The sequence below is a fragment of the Carassius gibelio genome, chromosome B3 (genome assembly GCF_023724105.1).
Source record: "Carassius gibelio isolate Cgi1373 ecotype wild population from Czech Republic chromosome B3, carGib1.2-hapl.c, whole genome shotgun sequence".
Classification (NCBI taxonomy): Eukaryota; Metazoa; Chordata; class Actinopteri; order Cypriniformes; family Cyprinidae; genus Carassius; species Carassius gibelio.
Window position 1 is genome coordinate 51,140,108 of NC_068398.1, and position 16,883 is coordinate 51,156,990.

Sequence of the window (16,883 nt, forward strand, 5' to 3'; positions counted from 1 at the left end):
AATTCCAAAAGGGTGCCAATGGGCATGGATATTTCTGCGGATGACTTACCAACAAATTAAAGAACTCAGACGCAATAACTCATTTAAACTTTTGTCAAAAAGTCGCTAAGGGGGTCTGAAAAGTCACTAAATATAGCGACAAAATCACTAAGTTTGGCAACACTGGTTGGGCTATGACAATCTGACATGATGATTCGTATTAGTGTGCCAATAAAACTGATATAACTTGAACTTTAAACAGAAAACTAGTTTACCAAGTGAAAGTAATAACTTGATGTGAAAAAGGAGGTAGTGGAAAGCAAAAAAAAAAAAAAAAATTACCTGAATTTACTTCCAAATAACTGTAAAGAATAATCTTGACAACCATGTAACGTTAGACAACAAAGCAAAAACAAAGACAAATTTATTTACCCATTACTATCTTCCCATTGTGATCCAACTGCAGTTGAGCAGACTGGCCCACCATTTTCCAGATACTGGCTTCAGTTACATTATTGTATTTTGTGTTGTAGTGATGCAATATTTTCCGCATCGTAAAGATGAGCTCCAAGGGTATGAGGGTATTCTGAAAAATAAATGTTCTTTCTCATGTTTGGAAATAATAATAACAATAATAATAACAAGGGCAATCTCTAGGGTCCTTTGTGCTTGTGGTACAGGTGACATTGTACAGGGTTTTATTGGTCAGCTGATTCAGTGATCGGATAGCAGTGATAGCAGGGATTGCTTCAGCCAGCCTCCTCTTAGGCCCTGTCCACACGGTGACGTATTTCACTGTATACACATAAATTTTGTATCGTATGTGTGTTTTGTCCACCCGGATCCGGCGGATTGGGAGTGTGAAACCGATGTTTTTTTTTTTTTTTAAATGGGTCGCAGAGTAAATTTAAAAAGCAGCCTGGACAGTGAATCTGTATTATTTTCTGAAACGATGATGTCATCAGCCCACATCTCGCCCCCAAGTCAGACACCGCTACATCACTTAACAGCAAAAAAAACTTTAAAAAGCACTGAATGATTGTGTTTTTATTAACTAATATTATCACTAATTAATACATTTAATTTCCTGTTCATTTGTATATCGCGCGCAAGGTTTATTCGCATAGTCCCAGTCTTCTCTATATGTTGTTTTATAACAAAGTTCGGGAGGAGCAGTCGCAGTTCATTAACCTGATTAACACAAGTGGAGACCAATCAGTAATCAACTGTCATGCTGTCGAGTCTCTGTTTCCCTGGGTGTCCACTAGTGCGCTCACTTCCACTTAGGCACTTCACCATAGGCATTGTTCAGAACTTACGTTTGAATTAAAGCTGGACCAGAATATTCGATTATTTGAATATTTGTTCGTTGGGTTCACATTTGATTTTCAATTTGAGATTCGAATATTCTTTTCTTTTCTTTATCAGTTTTCTTCTTACATTCAGTTAATCAGCATTGTTAAAACACATCTAATCATTAAATGGAACTGTGCGTTTGATTTAGAAACTTACATTTCTGCTCCATCCATGCAATAAATACACAGCTTTCGACAGCTCAGGTAACGGCGTTGGTTAGAAGCAGAGCCATTGACAAACTACAGAAAAGTAAAACTACTTCACATTAGTATTACTGGCCATGAGTCCTAAAGAGAGATCACATGTCAGCTGCGTAAGAGAAGAACAGAGTGTAAGCGCAATCCTTTGACAGTCTCGGGCGGTAATAGTGGAGCGCGTGAAGGATAGATGCGAAGCACGAAAAAACTGTTTAAGGTCTCCATTAATTTGTGCTTGTAGTAATTCAATGTGTATATATTTTGAAATCATTGACTCGCTATAGAAATTGCAATTCATTCGATTCTTAGTGTTACGTCCCAGGGTCTTTTTATATAATCTCTTGTAAGAAAATGCTTGTTTGCTCTGTTTCTCTCATCACTCTCTCACTCAGGTTACTTACCATCAGCTGCACCTCGTTGAGAGTAGGCTATGCCTGAGTCTGAGCCGAAGAGTATTAATGCAGGGGCCTGTTCTTCGTACGTCGCTAACTCAGTTAGCTGGATTTGAATGTTGATGATTTGGCGTGATCTTGGATCGTTTGGTTCTTCGAAGCTCATCCCGGAGCTGCTGTCATAGCAACAGGTCCGTCAGCTTAAACCTGCTCGGGAGCAGCTTATTTCATGTAAACAGGATTAGATCGCTTCTTTTCAACCAGAACTGATACTCAAAATATGTCTGCTACCACCGCTACTTTATTACAAGAGTATCGTACTGATCCAGGGACAATAATTTAAAATAACAATTTAAAAGATTATTTTATTAAATTATATTAAAAATTATTTAAAAATAATATAAAAATGCTGTGTAGTCCATAACAGCCTACTATAGACACAGCCAGTTTTACTCACTGAAATATTTATTTGTCATAAAATTATTACTTCATAATTGTATTAGAGTCTTACACACATGCTATACAGATAATAGAGTCGTGCATTATTTTGAGTGATGACTGCTATTATAAGAGTGGCTTGATGGAGCGCAGGAGATGCAGATAACATGATATTGACCCTTTAGAAACTTTCATTAATGCTGTCACGTAACAAATCTGTCCAAATATAAAATGAAATGAATAGATAATTTTTATATTGAAATAAAAATTTAAAGACTGCACAGCTATTATAAATTGTGAATCTAAATAATTGGGAATCGTGAAAAAAATTCGAATAAAATAAAAACATGTATCTATTATCTGTTTCATGTATCTATTATAACATTTATGTAGTTTTGTTTGCTTGGCTGTTTTCTTATAAAAGTCCAGAAATTTGTCAAATTGTTCGTCAGGTGTCGTTTTAAATTATATGACGTCATTACATTGCTGTCTTGCTACCAGCCAATCGCTGCACTGCTGATCATGGTTTCGAGTATTCGATACATATCCCCTTTTGAGCCAACACATGAATGCGCAATTATCTCAGATAACTCAATCCAGCGATACTAATCATACACAACTGGTGTGTTCGAAGAACCCAATTAGCTGGATCAGGATTAGCACGATGATTTCATCTTGGATGTGTCATTTGATCTCTTTTGCTTTTTTACTTCCCCTCCTGACCCCTAGACTGGGAAGAGAACGTAACATTATCATTTTAAATATAAACGATTACTGACTGAGATTGGTGATTCACGATTCAAAAATCATGTTTCAAGATTGATGCATATGAATCTTCAGGGTTTGTAATCACTGCATCAAGTGAATCGTTACACCCCTAGTTCTATTGTATTTTGTTGCGCTACACCACTCGTGTCCGGTGTAGACACAGCGGTAGAGTGAAGAATATGTTCATTCCCCTCCCTCCAAAGCTTTGAATATCCGGTGTTGATTACTACTGAATCTTTGAAGCTCAAAAAATGGTATTCGAACCCCTGGTTTGAATCCTCAGTGGCAAATTATTTAAATATACGTACTTCTAGACTCTGAGTCCAAAGATCTGGGTGGTGTCATGCATGTTAGAATGAGCCATTTTAGGTAGGTGTGGTTGACTCTTAACTTCTACAAAGAATATCTCTTTGGATTTGAGACTTTAGTCTTTGCAACTTTACATATCATCTTTATGCACAAGGAGCTTGTAACACTCCAAAGAGAAAGGAAACATTTTAATTGCAGTATATGACCCCTTTAAAAATCTATTATTTGTTTTACTACTCTAATTGTTTACATATTGTCTGTATCAGGCTGGTACATGAAAGGCGCCCTTGCCTGAAAAATATGTATAATATTAATAAGGAGTTTGTGCCTGAGGTGGGAAATTTGTTTATGAGAAGGTTAACGTGTCTTTCAAGTTTTAGTTTTTATTAAAGAAGTATTGTTCTTAATGACAAATGTGGAAATGGCATGGTATTTTTGGGTTATGAAAACAAGTTACCATGGGGGATATATAAAATTAGCATGAACTGTTAATGAAACCTGGACACTGCTCTTGAATGGAATGAACATCATTCCTTCATGCAAATGCTACCAGCTAACACATACAGTATCAGTTATTTGATTTATCGGTTCTGTACCTTTATTTAATGTATTTTATGCTCACAGTTTCTGCGCTTTAGTTAAGTGATATACAGCAGTGCCGTGTCCCCACATGCTATAGAAGAGTGCGCACAATAAACACATGTGAAAGGACAGGATAGTTTGCTTTTCTGAGATATGAGATTTTTTTACGAAAATAGTGATAGAAAACAGAAGTCAACAAATTCGTGCATTACTTTTAAAATAAGTATTGAATCAGAAAAACATTAAGAATTACATTTTTTGTTGTTGATGTAGTTTCTTTGGCCGTACACATCGTGATCCATTCAGAACAGTCTTACGACCTGCTCTGGAATGCACTGCCTAGGCATTTACATTTACATTTATTCATTTAGCAGATGCTTTTATCCGAAGCGACTTTTAATTTCATTACACAACCTGAAGAAATGCAGAAATAAGTGACTTTCAGTCTTTGAAAGTAGTTAACATAGCTTATGAATGAGTAGTAGGTTTTAAACTGCTTTTGATTTGAAGCAGACAAATGTATAAACTTTGTATTTCGTTTGAGACCCATTGCAAAAGCACAGATTTACAAATGGTGAAACCGCACTCCCCTTATAATCCTCTTGAATTCTCTAGTGGATGGTTTCTGTCCGGAGAGGCTGATGGTTGAACTATCCCATCGAGGCTGTTCCTCTGATGAAGACTGCCCTGGAGGGCACAAATGCTGTCGATTTGAATTTGGGCCTGTTTGCGTGCTGCCTGTTTTCAGTGAGTTTCAGTTAATAATCGATGCTAAGGCTAAACTCACACACACACATACTAGTAACGCTCTGGATTCAATGTAAGTTCTAAGCAGAGAGTTTGCCTTTTGTTGTTCTCCTCTAAAGTCGGATTAAAATTGGGATGGTTTTAAGCACAGGATGGATTTACAAAATAAAGAGGAATAATACTTTGAACAGTGGTTCTCAATTCCTGTCCCGGGGACCCCTTGCTCCGCACCCTTTGCGTGTCCCCCTTATTTAACACCCCAGATTGTGATCATCAGCTTGTCAGGAGAGAGATCCAGGAACTGGACCAACAAGCTGATGATTTCAATCCGGTGTGTTAAGTAAGGGAGACGTGCAGAGCAAGAGGTCCCCCATGACTGGAATTGAGAACCACTGACTTGGAATGGAATTCTTTCTTTAGATAAAACTTGCCATTCACCAACCCTGATCAAAGCCGCCTACCTCAGATTTTTCTAATGATCCCAAAGACATTGATTGGCACTGATTAACATGCTCAGGTCAGTGTCCCATACCGGAGTTGATTCCACTTTGTGCTGATAGCTGTTTCAATGATGGCCAGTGTCCTGCCACAAAGAAATGTTGCCCAACCACCAGTGGCTTTGCATGCAGTGAACTGCGTGGCCAGGGAAGAGGTCAGGCAACTTGCCATGGAAGCGGTTCTGGCCAGGGAAGCAGGAGAATGTCCAAATATATATATATATTTACTGAAAGTCAGAGTCGAGCAGTAAGTAGTTACTAGTAATTTAGTTATTATAATAATATTAATTTTGCAGTAACTAGTAGTGTAACTGATTACTAATTATATTTCAGTAATAATTTTACAGTTACCATCCATAAAACAGATTTGTTGCTTTAGTTCTAACCCTTTAAGAGTGACCACTATTAAAGCTAGAATGTCCACTAATGTGTTTATTTACAAAAAGGCATGAGTGGTAAAAAATACGTTTTTCATAAAACTGAAACTTAAAATATATTATTTCTATAGGCTATACAAAAAAGGAAAAGAAAAAAAGACAAAAAATAAGGCTGAATAAACTGATCTATAGCATGTTAATTGGAAGTTGCCTGTCTATGAATGGTACACCCCTCTAATCTCACAGAAATGGTTTGACCCAAGTCCTCAGCAGCCAATGACATTGACCCATTGAAACTGATTTTTAATTCGTACTTCACGTGTATTTCACGTGTATTTAACTGGTATTTAACACGTGAAATGCACGTTAAATACGCGCTGATTTTTCACTCGTAAACAACACTTATTTAACGCGTTAAATACGTGTTGTTTACGCGTGAAATACACGTATTTAACGTGTTGTTGACGTGTTAAAATTCACGTGTATTTGACCCTCTTGGCCTTCCATAGCTAGGCAACATGCTATGGGACATGTATTCACATTCGGTGCATGAATTTATAATAAATAAAACTGGCGTATATAATGAACAGACGTCAAGATTGCAATGCAGGAATATGGTGTGTGTGTTGTGTGTGTGAGAGAGAGTGAGAGATCAAACAGTGATCAAACAGTGGAAAAATAAAAACATACTGTGCCATTTTGTTCATACAGGACATCATTCAAACTGCAAAGTGTTTACTTATAATTGTGTAGACTCGCAATAAGACACAACATTGTGCTTTTGTCAAACTATAAACTCTTGTCAAACTGTAACCTACAACTGTCACAAAACCAAAATCTCTCTCTCTCTCTCTCTCACACACACACACACACACACACAAACGCACTGTTTAAAAGCAAAAAATATTTATCCAACCCCATTTAAAAACAGTCTGTTGGTGTCTTTTTAGACATTCATCATTTTGCATTGGTTTTCATTTCTTGTCCTCAAACAGCACAAATGTTTTTAATGGTAGTATTATTTTATACAGAAATAAATGTTTTATAATTAAGATGAGAATAAAGTTAGTGTTAATACAAATTTTAAGGAAAACAAATATATTGATCTGAAATGTAGCAAATAAATTTAAAATTCATTCAGGTACAATTACCAAACATATTTCAAGGTCTTTTTGTCTTTTTATTAATGAAAGAAAAAACTAATTATATAAAACAATTGTCAATGCACTCCAAATAAACTGGTTCTATGCCAATGAAAAAAAATTGCCTTCTGCATTTTTGATTAGCTTTTTTCTCCATTGTACCAAACTCGTACCAAACTGTGATGTCTGAACCGAGGTATGACCCAAACCGTGACTTATGTGTACTGTTCCACCATTACAACACGTTATAGCTAGCAAAATAACTTTAGAGCTCAATGGTGGCCACCCACTTTTTGGCTGAAAGCTACATTAACATTTATAAAAAGGTTTAAGCCTGGAACCAAGCCAACAGCTATGAGATGAATCTTGACAATAAAACATTTGATTTGACGCCAAATGTTTTTTTTTTTAAACAACAAAAACTAAAAAATTCAATGGTAGAAGCTCACAGACTGGAAGCCATCAATGTAGATGGATACGGTTAAAAGAGTCAAAACATACAGTATAATGTAACGTTACAGTCTATGCAGATTACATGGTTGCACTTTATTTTAGGGTGCTTTCACACTTGGTTCACTTGCCTGGTCCACTTGCTTCCCCCTGCCCCCGCTGGACTGTGTTCATATTATAATATTTGAGTCCGAACCGCGGTTTGCTTGCATCATCAAGCCAGCAGCTGTTTACCCCGTTGCTTGGTAACAACAGCACAGAAGAAGGCGGCAAATGCATAACATTACTCTCTGCACTTTTATGTATTATGTTTTTGAACTGTTCGTTTTGTTGATAAAGCTTTGGTACATAACGGCACTTGCGTCTGCCTTACGAATGTACTGAAAATGCTCTAAAGAACATTGAAGGCAAACATAAATGAGATGTACAGCTCTCTGCTTGCAGCGCGTCAGTCACGAAACACACAGACAACCACACATTTCAGGTTCAGGTTCAGGGTTAGTAACTAGTTATTACATAGTTATTGTAATTACTATAATAAGTACATAGTAAGTACATAAGGAACAGGACTGTAAAATAAAGGGTAGCACTTTATTTAACAGTCCTGTTCCTCGTGTACATACTATGTACTTATTATAGTAATTACAATAACTATGTAATAACTAGGTACTAACCCTGAACCTACCCCTAACCCTACCCCATGTAGTTACCTTGTATTACCAGAACTTTCTTAGATAAATACACTGTAAGTACACTATAAGTACATGTGAGTACACGTACTGTAAAATAAAGTGCAACCAAATAAAGTGCTACCGATTACACTTTAGCTTTAACATCAATCTTTTGGTCAGTGGGTTTAAAACTTAACTCTCTTGTGATGTTATTTTGTATTTTCTCTATGATATTTGTGTTGACAGGGTTCCAGTCATGCTGAGCTGTTACGATCAGCCAGGCACTTAATTTCCTTATTGCAGCAGCAGTCAGGATATACGGTTGTGTTTAAAATAAATTTTTAAAGCTGTTCACATGGATATTTTTCTAATCTGTGATAAATTATTATTTTTGGTTACTATACTGCAGGGAACGGAGGCAAATAGGCCAAAATGAGAGGTCAGGCAATCAGCCACTAAGACCTTTTTATTCAGATGGAATTGACAAGGTTCAACATTATATTCTCTGGATTAATTTAATCTTATAAAAACTCATGGTTTGATAGTATTGTTTTAACAGACTGTGCTATCTCCTACAGGTCGTTTCCATGTATGTTCACTAAGGGAAAAGGGAAGAGGCGTTTTCTGGCAGTGAATCTTGTTCCTGCTAAAAGGCCTAAACCAGTAGAAGTTGCTTTCCACCTTTTGCCAAAACAATATGAAAAACCCCCAAAAGAACAAGACCAAATAGTCCACTTACAGGCAGAACTGGGCCGCAGGACTGTTTATTTAGATGAGAGCACAACACATGGCAGGTAAGCAGATTCCATAGATGTAATAATTGTGCTAGTTGTACTATGACCATGAAGAAATCTGTTAATTAGTCCTACCCGATTCCTTTTTGAGATGTCAACCAAGACTGGCAACCATTTTATTATTATTAACCTTTTCTTTACCAGGCAAGTTTTCTCATTTGGAAAGAAATCTGTTTGGAAGAAAGCTTCTTAGTAGTTACACAAAGAACTATAAATTGTATGAAGTAGTAGTCATCACATTTATAATGGTCAGATTACAACTTACATAATGACTAAATTTAAACTTTTGGGTAAATTATACTTTTAACATAGTCTGCATTTAATGTATTTGAAAATCATAATCCTTTGGCACAGGTTTTAATTCTGATTTCTAAGAAGCTAAAATGCATTTAATCAAGATGTTCTAGTACAATTATCCTTCATTTCAACAGTTCAGCATCCTTTCTAAGGATACATGGATATTATGAATGTTCTGTGTATCTGTTTTGCTGACAGTTATGTGAGACACTCAAAGGTTTCTTTCCTCAATTGGAGGCTGTCACTGGAGGCTGGTTGATTTACAAAGCAGCAGGTATGCACAACTTTGTGTGTGTGTAAACGGTTTATATCGTAACATAAAGTTCATGTTTTCTATTGGAGGATGGGGTTCGCGAAGGCTTTCCCAGTGGCACCTGATCATACTGGCAAGATCGTAAAGGCTGCAAGCCAGGGGGGTAAATCTCCTCTTTACATAGCTACAATTCAAGACGAACTTAACACTACTCCTTTGCAACTAAGTAATGAAGTATTCAGTGACATGCCCAAGGAAATGTGCCAAAAGTGTGGAGCAGCCATTTCACTGCAGCTCCTGATGGAACACTTGAAGTCTTGCAACATCATTGATGTTGACAATGATGAAGACAACATGGATAATGTGGAGGATAACAGTGAGCAAGGTGAGAGACAATGTAAAAAATAGTAGCATTTTCAATAGATTTGACATTCAATATGGAAGGCCTAATAGCACAATTTTTGATAAGGGCAAATGGTTTTGTTGAAACATACAAAGCTATGACTAAATTTAGTGGTTCTTGCTGAAGTAAATCTTTTATCTTTGGTAACTCCATTTTCTCAGCACCAGCTCAGGAGCCCTGTCCCATTTGAAAAATGTTTACCGCTGACTTTATTGAAGTACATGCTGCTTCGTGTGGTAAAAGGTACATTATATACTGTAATTAAGTTTTATTTGTATGTACTTGTCCTCAAAGACAGAGACAGCCGCCCGCGGCTAAAAATAACTGTTGTTTTTTTAATATTTAGTAACTATTGAACCGCTAATCCAATCTGAATGCTTGAAAAATTGATGTAAAGCAGAGATTCTCCACATTTCGGAGATATCTTATGTATCTCATTTGGATATTCAGAGGCGCCGTAGTGCACGTGATAACGTCATCGCATTTTGAGAGAAAGACATTTGCATGAGAAAACTCTCTGAAAAAGCACAAAAAAAAAAACACGACAGAGAAATTTGACATAAAACAAATCAAAACCAAGGATGAAACAGTGGTACATATCTGATAAAGCACTGGAATTTCTACAGTGGGTCACTAGGCGATGTCCTAGTAAAATCGATGCTGACGCAGAATACAGGCAGTGGACCAATAAATTATAATAGCCTATGATGATAAATGATTAAATAATTATATAAGTATTTAGTTCAATAAGGTAGTTTGCAGTATTTTTCCGTTGCACTCTGAATATTTCTCACTCGTTTTGTGAAGTTTGTGAATCATTTTCTGTTTTTGCATTGCAGTAAGACAGTTTGTGCAATTGTTTTTACTATATGCTGCATATTTTGTGTTTATTGTTCATACTCAGATTGAAAATATATTTCTCAGAAGAAGAAAAAAACTTGTTTTGTTTGGTTTTGTTATCAAATAACACTCTTACCATTTTCTTTACTCATTAAAATGTTTTTGGACACATCTCTATTGTTAGTTTTCGAAATAGGCCTGTTTTTTTTTTACTTAAAAAGAAGATAACAATATTGTAATAAATGGTTATAATTTGCTTGGGGAATGGTATATCTAAACAAAATTTTATTTGGAAGTGTAAAACACCCAGACACAACTTTCTAAAGAAAAATATCCAAACTTTAGGAGTTTCTGTTTGAGTACACAGTAAAAAACACCCAACTGTTGCTTGCATTTTTCTTACAATTCTGTAATTTCATTCATTCTTTGGGAAAACAAAAGTAAAATTGAGACTTAAAATTAGTTAAACTTAAACTGTAAGTCCTCCTGTTTAAAATGGTATATGGCACTTGATGCTGACTGCTAGAATAGGTTTGAAAAACAAAGAAAAGTGCAGGTGTGTCAGGCGCCCCAAAAATGTTCTAGGTCTTTAAGGGTTAACATTGTGTTGTGAATGTGGTCTGAAGGAATGTATCAGGTGTTGGATAGGAGTACTGTTGAAGAGCAAGCAGCCTGGACCGTCCAGTAGTGAAAAAGTTACAGATGGTAGGTCCTATTCAGGGTAAGCAGCAGGACAATAATGTTAGGGAGGGTAAACTGTGGTGATGCAATGCAGTCAAAAGTGGCATGCCACATGGCATAACCTACATCTTATCTGACCATCTGACCATTATTACGGTATTGTACTGCTTTTAGTAGTTTCTATTTAATATAATTAAAGCCCTATTCGGACGGGACTAGTTTTACAGGGGGTCGTTAGAGAAATCTGCGTTTCACAGACGTATTTGGTGATTTAATCCCGTCCGAATCTGCCACGTCTGTGTTTTTCTCACACAACCTCTGTGATAATTCCAGAGCAAATTACCTACCGTTTTTCAGCAAACTCAGTGATCCTCTGAGAAAACTAATCCCGTCCGAATGTGAATGTCTGTGATTGCCGGTGATATTTTATTTCACAACACGTTTCCTTGTTTATTTTGGCCAACGTGAATTACCGTAGATGCTCTTAGATGTTTCTGAATGAATGCAATGCACGCATACAGAGCGCGTGATCTCTGTGACGCCCAGATGCACAAATCAGACCCTCCCACCTCTGTAAAAAACATGGAGATGTTAGTTCCGTCTGAATTGGTACATGAAAATCACAGACGTCAGGTGGTAAGAATCGAAACTCAAACGTAGTTTAGAAAACTAGTCCCATCCGAATAGTGCTTAAGTTTAATGTCTGATTTTTAGAATATGTAATTGCAGAAATTCTCTTTCCATAAGTTACATATCCAAAGTCATATTATTGGTAACATTTTCATTTTATCTCTTAATAGAGTGGCTCACGGTATAAGACCCTACCAAGGCCATGTCTCTGTTTCGGGATTCTATTCTTAGCCATCACGAAAGTAAGAATCCCTTACTTCTCAGCATGGATATTAGAACGAGCCCTGCTGAACAAGACGCTGCGCTCCTCTGCTTCTATAAGAAGCCGAATGTGGAATGGCACAACCCTTGAATTGTAGACTTGAAAGTAGCTTCAAATTCATGTCAAAGTAGTTAAAGCCTTCCTTGATTATTGCTTTTCCCTTTTACTATATCAAACCCTCCATTGTGTTACAGGTGATGCAGCCATTGGAGAGGGTCTGAGTCTATTTTTCCTCTCAGCTTGCATGAACAAGCTAAAGTCTGGGTTTTGCTTCAGCTTTGGTATGTTGACTGTAGCTATGTGTAAGCTGACTTGTCATTAGCAAATATTTTGTTATTTAAGTCTCGTTTAATTTTTTTTTCTTTTAAACATATTGTAATTCATTTTATATCTTTTTTTTTTTTTGCTGTAACCTGATACTTCTAAGGTTTAAAGAATATGTAATATAATGCCTACTATGTCACGTTCGGTGTTGCAGGAACGAAGCGAGAGAACCAAGTGCAGGTATGTAAGTTTAATAGGGGTAATCCAATCGGGTAAACAGTCCAGGCAGGGTCAAAACCAGAGAATCCAAATCCAACATAAACATGAAAGCAAGACAAGAAGACAAAGCAAGGCAAGGCAAGAATGACGGACAATGATTAACACTTGACATTAAACAAGGACTCCGTCCCACAGACTAAGACAGACTGGGTATAAATAGACAGAAGGATAATGAGGGAACAAGAGAACGGTGGGGGACAATCAATTACACAACAAGGAGGAAGGTGACCAAATAAGGGAGGAGGAAGTGATCTGGTGACAGACACGTGAGCAAAGAGGACATCTAGTGGAACCCCAGTGAACAACAACCCAGACACTGTGACAGTACCCCCCCACTACGGAGCGGCTCCCAGACGCTCCAAGACAAGACACAACAAAGAGACCAGGAGGGAGGCGGACAGGTGGAGGCTCAGGGGGAGGGACGGAGGGCCGGAAAAGAAAAACATGGGGAATAGACACCAGAAATGTAACATAAAACAGGGAGAACCAGGAGGGAGGAAGAACGGAGGAGGTTCAGGGGGAGGGATGGAGGGCAAGACTAACTGGGGGGAACAGACAGCAACAAAACAGAAACCAAGAACACCAGACAGAAGTCCAAGAAGGGCATGTTGAAGAGCCCACCAGGGCGGAGCAGAGGACCACCACAGCCGTGTGGTCAAAGCCAGCGACCTCCAGGGTGGAGCGGAAGACCACCACGGCCATGTGGTCAAAGCCAGAGTCCTCCAGGGCGGAGTGGAAGACTGCCACGGCCTTGTGGTCACCGCCAGAGTCCCCCAGGGCGGAGCGGATGACCACCACGTCCTTGTGGTCGCCGCCAGAGTCCCCCAGGGCAGAGCAGATGACCACCATATCCGTGTGGTCAGAGCCAGAGTCCTCCAGGGCGGAGCGGAAGACCACCACGTCCTCGTGGTCACCGCCAGAATCCCCCAGGGCGGAGCAGACGACCACCACGTCCTCGTGGTCGACGTCGGAGTCCCCCAGGGCGGAGCAGATGACCCACACGCCCCCGTGGTTGAGGCCGGAGTCCCCCAGGACGGAGCAGCAGACCACCCAGTGACTTGACTTGGCTCCGGAGGGTCCACCGGAACCTGACCCGACTCTGGACTGTCTGTGAAGACCTGAGGCGCCTTGGCTTCGGGCACTGTCTCTGGAACGGTCTCGGGCACCGCCTCGGTCAAGGCATCGGGAGCGGCCTCGGACACTGCATCGAGAATGGCCTCAGGCACCGCCTCGGTAACGGCCTCGGGAGCGGTCTCGGGCACCACATCAGGAACGGCCTCGGTCACCGCTTCGGCCTCCGGAACCGCCTCGGCCTCCGGTACAGCATCGGGCGCCGCCTCGGCCTCTGGAACAGCATTGGGCACCACCTCGGCCTCTGGAACAGCCTCGGGCACCGCCTCGACGTCCGGAACAGCCTCGGGCACTGCCTTGGTCACTGCATCGGGAACGACCTCGGGCACCACCTCGGCCACGGCATCGGGCACTGCCTCGGCATCCGGAACAGCATCGGGCACCGCCTCTGCATCGGGTACCATCTTGTACTGTGGCGCTGGACTGACAGTCATCTTGTGCTGTGGCGCTAGGCTCGCGGCCATCTTGGGCTGTGGCGCTGGGTTAGCGGCCATCTTGGGCTGTGGCGCTGGGCTGGCAGTCATCTTGGGCTGTGGCGCTGGGCTGGCGGCCATCTTGGGCTGTGGCGCTGGGCTGGCGGCCATCTTGGGCTGTGGCGCTGGGCTGGCTGCCATCTTGGGCTGTGGCGCTTGGCTGGCGGCCATCTTGGGCTGTGGCGCTGGGCTGGCGGCCATCTTGGGCTGTGGCGCTGGGCTGGCAGCCATCTTGGGCTGTGGCGCTGGGCTGGCGGCCATCTTGGGCTGTGGCGCTGGGCTGATAGCCATCCTGGGCAGTGGTGCTGGGCTGACGACCACCCTGCCGGAAGAGACAGGAGTGGCTGGGGCATCCTGCGGGTAGCGCACGAATTCCCAGAATTCCAGGAAGAATGGTGGGGCACTCCTTTGTTCACGGAGGACCATGCCTGTCAGGGCCTAGCCCTGCTTTTGTGCATGTATTGTTTGGAGGAAGCCCAGAAACTGCAACAGTAACACCAGAGGACTGTCCAGACCAGAGCCGTTGAAAAACAGAGTTGCGACACTCCCATGGACTGCCATAGGAACATTGGAATGCTGAAGTAACGTGTGTCGTGGAGCAGCCAATAGTTCCAAACACTGATAGTTCCAGCACTGAACTCAACACATTTTCAATGTTTCTGAAGTACGCTCACTGATAAATTGATGAAATTACTGTATTTTCGACATTTGAACGTATTAGCTGACCTCTCATGAATCTATATAATAGTTGTATTTTATGTAGCCAGCTTTATTAATGTTTATTGGAGTCTGAGGTAGGTAGACTCTTAATAGCTGCTTAGGTAACAAACACTTAACTAATATTAGGTACCATAATCTGATGATGGGCTACATTTACCTCAAATTTTCTTCAAGTTTGTTGGCATACAATGTTTTTGTCGGTTATTAGATTTGTTGTTAAAGTGATTAACACTTGTTTGCGACTGTATTAGTACACCTGATTACAATTAACTTTAGCTAGTTTAACTAGAATTTTTGTTTTTTATTTATTTTTACTATCTCAACTAGATAACATAGCTAACTTGTACCTTGCAAGGTTGTTCTTTGGTTAATTTAGTAATTAAAGTTACACAGACCGTTTGTTAGACAGGGCATTGTGATGATAGGATATGTAGCATAAATGTGGATGATCCCAGCAAATAAAAATAATAATTGCGAAAAGAAAGATTATTAATCTGTTTTTAAATTGAAGAGGCTGACATTTTAAACCATTTGAGACTGACTTTTGACCAAAAAACTGAAGTCATGATTTTAATAGTTATTATTTAGAATACAGTGAAGAATTTCAGCTGCATAGCTCATGTTCATTGCTCTTAAAATTTTTGATGAAAGAAGCACATGTACACTGCTGCTCTGGTAACACATTGAACTTTAATCTAACAGTCCCGTTTGTGTAATGGAATGTATACACATGAAAGCAAAATACATCTTTGTAAATATTAAGTATTTTTTATGACATTTAATTTGACGATATTTCACTTTTTTCTCTCTTTTAGGAGGTGAAAACAAGTCTAAACCAAGACTTATACCTAAGTGACTCACAGTAATTTAAGTTTCTGCTGTCAAATAGGTGGGATTTAATTTTTACAAAGCCATAAACTGTAAGCCATCACTGTATGTGTGTTGTTTTGTTTTTCAACAGGATGGATTATCGGTGGGGAGTGGGGCAATGGCCAGGCTGGGGAAGCTTGTGGTTCCTGTAAGCAATGGAGTGATGATGAAGCTGGTTTGAAATTGAACAGTGGAGTGCTGAAGCTGGTGGGGTGATGGTGAAGCTGTAAGTATAAGATAGAAGATAGTATTGTCTATAATTAGTCAAAATTATTGTCAAGTGCCAGAGTTACCACAAACAAGTCACATCTTTCTCAAAATTTCCTAAATCAGATATGTTGCACTAATTTATGAATAACACATAAACAATCAATGAAACTTGTATAGACATAAGAGAAGATACCAGAAAACAGGTAAAACAGACCCTCCATACCTGTTGATGCTGAAGGTCAGACCAAACTCCTCCATGGCAACAAGCAAGGTGTTTGGTGGGGGCCTGCTTGTTGTAGGCTTGGATCTTTCTTGGCCTTGCTGGTTCCTTTTTGCCCTTTTTGTCTGGCTTTTGCTTCCAAGATGACCATCATCAGACAGCTTTTTTTTCTATTAGCACAGATCTGCTTTGCTGCAATTCTTAACCTCAGCCTGATGTATCTGTTTTTTTTTTGGTTTTTTTTTGCAGATCATGGCATGAAGGAAGCCTGCCGTTCAAGAGCCTACCCTCTCTCTCCAGCATATCCATGGCATTTGGATCCATAAATGAGCCACTGGTCCTAGTTCGGAATAACTCCTCAATTTGCTGGACTAAATCGAAGGCCTCTTGTGACGGCCGACAAAGTACACCTGGATTAAACTCTTTCAGCTTCAGTCAAACACTGTGCTTTCCTTCAGGACTGTCATCATTGTGCTTAATTGCACTTAGGCAACCCTCACAAATCTTGGAATATTTAATCACTTTATGCACGATGTAGCCTATAAGGTGGTAGAGAGCACTGATCTCAGTATTTGTAGTCAGGAGCAGCTCTTCGAGCCATCGGCTCCTCCACTCTGAGGCCAGGACTTGGAAGTGACTGCTTTGTGTCCA